At 46.0% G+C, this 7,433-nt stretch overlaps 1 protein-coding gene across 1 annotated transcript in view; it reads right to left on the bottom strand.

Moving 5' to 3' along the window:
- The window catches only part of rrp36 (ribosomal RNA processing 36), a 36,767-nt gene that overhangs the window by 863 nt on the left and 28,471 nt on the right, over positions 1 to 7,433 (bottom strand). The window lies entirely within an intron of this gene.

The following is a 7,433-nucleotide window of genomic DNA, read 5'->3' as shown; positions in this document are numbered from 1 at the left end:
ATTGAAACAGATCAGCAGCAACATGAAACAGATCAGCAGCAACATGATGTGATTTTTCACAGTGATTATTCTAGTTAGAGATTCATGAGTCTAACAGCCTCAGGGTAGAAGCTGTTCCTCAGTCTAATGGTTCTATACTTAATGCTCCTCAACCTCCTTCCTGAGGGGAGTGGGGCAACAAGTGTGTGTGCTGGGTGAGTGGGGTCCTTCATGATGCAGGTGGCCCTCTTCCTGCATCTGGAGGTGTAGATGTCTGTGATGGTGGGGAGACTGACTCCAACATCTTCTGTGCAGCCTTCACCACTCTCTGCAAAGCTTTTCTTTCTGCAGCTGTGCAGCCTCCATGCCACACGTTGATGCTGGAGCACAGGATGCTCTCCACTGCACACCTGTAGAAGGAGGTGAGGACTGAGCTTCCCAGACCAGCTCGCCTCAGCCGTCTGAGGAAGTAGAGTCTCTGATGAGCTTTCTTGATCAGGCTGGTGGTGTTGTTGCTCCAGCTGAGGTTGTCATTCATGTGTACACCCAAGTACTTGTAGCTGGAGACCACTTCTACCGCAGATCCTCTTATGTTCAGAGGGGTGTAGATGTTTTCGTTCCTTCTGAAGTCCACAATCATCTCCTTTGTCTTCTTCACGTTGACGTGAAGGTTATTCTCTTTGCACCAGCTCTCCAGGTGTTCCACCTCTTGCCTGTAGCGGAACTCATCTTCGTTTGTGATGCATCCCACCACCGCTGTATCATCTGCAAACTTTACAATGTGACAGCCTGGATGGGTAGCTGCACAATCATACGTGAGTAGAGTAAACAGGAGGGGGCTCAACACACATCCCTGAGGAGAGCCAGTGCTGAGGATTATGGTGGAGGAGTAGTAGTTGTGGATTCTCACTGACTGTGGTCTGTTTGTTAAGAAGTCTAGGACCCAGTTGCAAATGGAGGGGCTTAGTCCTAGTGTGGATAGTTTGTCCATCAGGGTTTGGGGGATCATGCTGTTGAAGGCGGATGTGAAGTCCACAAAGAGCATATGGACGTAAGAGTTTTTCTGCTCCAGGTGGTTGAGCGCAGTGTGGACCACAGAGATGGCGGCATCCTCTGCTGATCGGTTCTTGCGGTATGCATACTGATGAGGGTCCTCGTTGATGTTAATGGTTGTTTTGATGTGGGTCATGACCAGTTTTTCAAAGCATTTAGCGACTATAGGGGTGAGGGCCACTGGCCGATAGTCATTCAGACCAGTCACTGTAGAGCTTTTCGGGACTGGGATGATGGTGGCAGTCTTCAGGCAGGTGAGAACTGTCTCCAGGGTAAGTGAGGTGTTAAAGATGTCTGCCAGCACCTCGCAGAGCTGATCGGCACATTCTTTCAACCCTTTTCCAGGGATGTTGTCTGGGCCGGTTGCTTTGTGTGGATTCATCTTCCTGAAAGTACTCCTTACTTCGGCTGAGGTCACGCTGAGATGCTCTTCATCCGGTGGTGAGGTGAGTCTGGTGCTGGGTGGTCTTCGAAGCGTTCATAGAACTTGTTGAGGGCATCAGGCAGAGATGAGTCTTTGGGGCATTGTTCGCTCCTTCCTTTATAATCTGTTATGCACTTAATGCCACTCCACATGCTCCAAGGGTCTTGTGAGGTGAATTGACCCTCGATCCTCTGTGCATATGTGGCCTTGGCCTTTTTAATACCAGCAACCAGCTCTTTCCTTGTCCTACTCAGCTCCTTTGAGTTTCCAGACCTGAAGGCAGTGTTCCTGGCTGCCAGCAGGGTGCGCAACTCTGCATTCAGACAAGGTTTTCTGTTTGGGTAGCTTTTAACGTATCTTATGGTGGAGACAGGGCCAGTACATGTACTAATGTAACCCAGAACTGAGGATGTGTATTGGTCCAGATCAAGCCATCCTCCATTTTCAGCAGCTTCTCTGAAAATCTGCCAGTCTGTTCATTCAAAACAATCTCTGAGTATGGGGCCACTGTCCTGAATCCAACATTTAACTTTCTTTTGTACCGGTCTGGAGTATCTCAGCGGGGGCAGGTAAGCAGGGACAATTAAGATTGAGATGTGGTCTGACAGTCCTAGGTGGGGGCGGGGTTCGGCTTTGTATGCATCTTTTGCGTCCGTGTAAACATGGTCCAGTGTGTTGTTTTCATGTGTTGGTATGCCCACATGCTGGTAAAAGCTTGGGAGACAGTCCTTTAGATTAACGTGATTAGATTAAGTGGGATAATAACTGTGAAAAATCACATCATGTTGCTGCTGAACTGTTTCATGTTGATGTGTTCATGCATGCTCATCTGCTCACACAGACTCATGCTCATGTTCGTGCTGCTGTTCGACATAATGTTTTTATGCTATTAGTGCTTAGTGTATTTTTAGTTAATGTTTTTCTTTGTTCATATCTTAGATGTTATTATTGTTTTTTTTTACATTTTCTTGTTGGATGTAACTGGGACCCTATGTACATAATTTCGCTCCACCACATGTACCACATGAGGTGCGAACGACAATAAAGAATCTCTGACTCTCATAAGTATTTACACCACTTGAATCACAAAATGATTAAATCAGGTCATCTGGACAGTTTCTTTTTGGGAGTAATGTTTCGTCTTTCATCCAAAAGACTTCATCAGTCTGAGGCCGGCCACCAAGAACTGTCTTATAAAGAACACCTCAAAGATGTGTTTCAAGCCAGCCTGCTGTGAACCTTTCTAAAGTTTGTCACTCAATCACAAATTTGTAAGTATATTACTGGGATTCTAAGTGCTAAACCAACCTAAAGGAGCATGGGGGCAGCTGTGGCTGAGTGGTTAGAGCAGTAGTCCTCCAATACGAGAGTTGGGGGTTCTAATCCACCAGCAGTCACATGCTGTAATGTCCCTGGGTAAGACACTGAACCCCTCATAGCCTCTGATGTGTGTCCCATTAGTGTATAAATGTGATCTAAAGCACTGATTAGTCTCATTAGAATGATTTGTTCAATTAGCTTTGTAGAGATCTAGTAGAGTGTTGTATAAATAGGTAAATGAGGACACAGATTGTTGTGTAAAGAGCTTTGAGTATCTTGAAATAAGACAGAAAGGCGCTATATAAGTACAGTCCATTTACCATTTACAAAATTGTTACGTCAAGTGTGATACCTATAATAGAGTTCCTCAATGTGACCTCAGCAGAAGTAAGGAATATTTTCAGGAGGATCAATCCTCACAAGGCAATTAGCCCAAACAACAAGGTGCTGAAAGACTGATCAGATCTGCGAGGTGCTGGCCAACATATTTAACTCTTCCCTCACACTGGCAACAGTTTTCACCTGCCTCAAGACTGCCATCATTATCCCAGTTCCAAAGAGCTCTACAGTGACTGGCCATAATGACTATCAGCCGGTAGCCCTCACACCGACAGTCGATAAATGCTTTGAAAAACTGGTCATGACCCACATCAAACTAACATCAACATCAACGAGGACCCTCATCAGTATGCATACTGCAAGAATCAATCAACAGAGGTTGCCATCTCCTCTGTGATCCACACTGCTCTCACCCACTTGGAGAAGAAGGATTTCTACGTCCGTATGGTCTTTGTAGACTATGTCTGCCTTCAACACCATGATCCCCCAAACCCTGATCGAGAAACTACTCACACTAGGACTAAGTTCCTCTCTATGTAACTGGGTCCTAGACTTCTTAACCAACAGACCACAATCTGTGAAGATCCACGACTTCTCCTCCTCCACCATAACCCTCAGCACGGACTCCCCCCAGAGCTGTGTGTTGAGCCCTCTCCTGATCACTCTGCTAACATATGACTGCATACGACAAATCAGGCTGTCATATTGTAAAGTTTGCAGATGATACAGCGGTGGTGGGATGCATCACAAACAACGATGAGTCCAGCTACAGGCAGGAGGTGGAACTCCTGGAGCGCTGGTGCAGGAAGAACAACCTCCACATTAACGTGAAGCTGACAAAGGAGATGATTGTGGGATGAGCTGGTCTGGGAAGCTCAGTCCTCACCACCTCCTACAGGTGTGCAGTGGAGAGCATCCTGTGCTCCAGCATCAACGTGTGGCATGGAGGCTGCACAGCTGCAGAAAGAAAAGCTCTGCAGAAAGTGGTGAAGGCTGCACAGAAGATGTTGGAGTCAGTCTCCCCAGCACCACAGAAATTTACACCTCCAGATGCAGGAAGAGGGCCACCTGCATCACGAAGGACCCCACTCACCCAGCACACACACTTTTTGCCATGCTACCCTCAGGAAAGAGGTTGAGGAGAATTACGTGTAGAACTACCAGGCTGAGGAACAGCTTCTACCATGATGCTGTTAGACTCATGAATCTCTAACCAGGATAATCACTGTGGAAAAAAAAAAACCTGTGAAAATCATTGTAATGCCACTTGGTTGTTGATGTGTGCTGCTATCCATGATGCTGATCTCATACTGCTGATTATTTCATGTTGCTGTGTTCATTAGTCCTCATCTGCTCACACAGACTCGTGTTCGTGCTGCTGTTATTTTGGCATATTGTTTTTGTACTATTTTTCAATTTCAATTCAGTTTATTTATATAGCACCAAATCACAACAAAGTTGTCTCAGGGACTTTACAGGAACATTCACATAAAAGCCAATTAGTAAAGTTCTCTATCTAAGGAATCCAGCAGACAAGTTGAATCTTGGCTTTGTTGCAGTCTCCCATCCTGAGCAAGCACAGTGGAGACAGTGGAAAGAAAAACTCCCTTTTAAAAGGAAGAAACCTCCAGCAGAACCAGGCTCAGGACAAGCGGCCATCTGCTTTGACCGGCTGGTTGAGAGGACAGGAAGGAGACAGACGAACACAGATTATTATTACTGTTAGTGCTTAGTGTAGTCTCAGTCTTGTGTATTCTTAGTTTAGTGAATGTAGTATATTTTTAGTTCATGACTTGAATCTTACTAAAGTTTTTCTTTGCTTTAAACTTTTTTTTTCTTCTTCTTTTGGTTGCTCCCTGTGTTAGGGATCGCCACAGCGAACTAAGTCGCACGAAGACATGGCAGTTATTTTTACGCCGGATGCCCTTCCTGACGCAACCACAGATCACCGAGCTACCACAGCCCTCTGTGTGGAGCAGAGAGCTGCTATCTAGAACACCAGGAGGAGCAGATGGTGGGAATTAAGGGCCTTGCTTAAGGGCCCTTTGATACGGGCTGTTAGGTCCCTGTATGTCAGAGCCTGGTCTGAATTGCCGGCAGTAAGTCGGGCTTGTTCCCGATGAGAGTTGGACTCCGCCAAGGTTGCCCTTTGTCACTGATCCTGTTCATAACTTCTATGGACAGAATTTCTAGGTGCAGCCAAGGTGTTGAGGGGATCCGTTTTGGTGGCCTTAGGATTGCGTCGCTGCTTTTTGCAGATGATCTAGTCCTGTTGGCCTCATCAGACCGTGATCTACAGCTTTCGCTGGAGCGGTTCGCAGCCGAGTGCGACACAGCCGGGATGAAGTTCAGTTCCTCCAAATCCGAGACCATGGTCTTGAGCCGGAAAAGGGTAGAGTGCCCTCTCCGGGTCAGGGAGGAGGTCCTGCCCCAAGTGGAGGAGTTCAAGTATCTTGGGGTCTTGTTCACAAATGAGGGAAAAATGGAGCGTGAGATCGATAGGCGGATAGGTGCAGCGTCTGCAGTGCAGCGGGCGCTGTACGGGTCTGTCATGGTGAAGAGAGAGTAGAGTCAAAAGGCGAAGCTCTCAATTTACCGATTGATCTACGTTCCTACCCTCATCTATGGTCATGAGCTTTGGGTTGTGACTGAAAGAACGAGATCTCGGATACAAGCGGCCGAAATGAGTTTTCTCCGCAGGGTGTCTGGGCTCTCCCTTAGAGATAGGGTGAGAAACTCGATCATCCGGGAGGGACTCAGAGTAGAGCCGCTGCTTCTCCACGTCGAGAGGAGCCAGTTGAGGTGGCTCGTGCATCTGGTTAGGATGCCTCCTGGACGCCTCCCTGGTGAGGTGTTCCAGACACGTCCCACCGGGAGGAGACCCAGAGGAAGACCCAGGACACGCTAGAGGGACTATGTTTCTCGGCTGGCCTGGGAATGCCTCGGGATTCCGCCGGAGGAGCTGGACCAAGTGGCTGGGGAGAGGGAAGTCTGGGCCTCCCTACTTAGGCTGTTACCCCCGCGACCCAACCCCAGATAAGTGGAAGAAAATGGATGTATGTATGGATGTACAAACATGATAAATATATTGTACAAACATAATATATTGTACAAACGTGATAATTATATTGTACAAATGTGATAATTACATTGTACATACGTGATAGTTACAGACTGTACAAACATGATCATTTCATCCAGATGTTGGCAGTAGTTGACTTTTACCCTGCATGGACAACGAGACTCGGGTAAAAAGAGTAAGAAGAAGTTTGGCGGTAGGCTAGGGTTTTAGCCTACATGCCAATACCCTTTGTACTCATGAAAACTAATGGCTAATTTGCAGATGTTGATCAAGTTTTACTTCCTGCTTGGTCTAAGAAACAGAGAAATACTGATGCTGTTGCGCAGTGTGGATGAAACCATCATCAGTATGAGCACTCTGAGAAGAATCCTGAACAGAATGGGACTGTATAGAAGGAAAAACCAGTCCGATCCTCTAGATGTGGCTGCCTTCCTCATTGACCAGCTGGAGAGTTATGGGAGGCTTCATGGATATAAGTTTCACCACCTTAAAAGTGTTCAGGGTGGATACATTGTGACTCAAAGTACAGTGAGACACATGTTAAAATTTCTTGACCCCAGTGGTGTGGAACAAAGGTGAAGGAGGCGGTTGATGTGACATGTGTATGTAAATCCTGGACCTAATTTCATGTGGCACGTTGACTCCTATGATAAACTGAAGCCATTTGGTATTTGTATTAATGGAGCGATCGATGGCTTTTCCAGACAAATGATACGGCTTCATACTTTCTCAACAAGCAGTGACCCTAAAATCATTGCGGGATATTTCATAACAGAAGTTAATAGGAGGATGGGGACACCTGCTCGAATTCGCGCTGATTTTGGAATTGAAAATGACACGATGGCAGAAATGCAGAAATTCATACGATGGAGTTCTGATCTCTCTGCCAGTAACAGTTTTATTTCTGGATCCAGCAATCACAATCAGCGGATTGAAGGCTGGTGGGCCTTTTTCAGGACGCATCATGCTCAACAGTGGATGAATCGTATTGAGGAACTGAAAGACAATGACTGTTTCTCTGGTGACTTTTTGGACAAACAGCTTGTTCTGTTTACTTGTCTGAAGAACTGGAACATCAAACCTGACACGCTCCCTTTGTGTGTGTGCAAGAGGCACAAAGGTAAACTACAACATAGAAATTTAATTTAAAAAATGCATTTTCTGCTATTTATTGATGAGGCAAACTTTTTAAAAATAATACTATATATATATATATATATATATATATATATATAT

The sequence above is a fragment of the Nematolebias whitei genome, chromosome 16 (genome assembly GCF_014905685.2).
Source record: "Nematolebias whitei isolate Nwh7 chromosome 16, NemWhi1, whole genome shotgun sequence".
In the NCBI taxonomy this organism is placed as follows: Eukaryota; Metazoa; Chordata; class Actinopteri; order Cyprinodontiformes; family Rivulidae; genus Nematolebias; species Nematolebias whitei.
The sequence above is the reverse complement of the archived record's forward strand: the minus strand, read 5'-3'. Positions and strand labels throughout refer to the sequence as shown.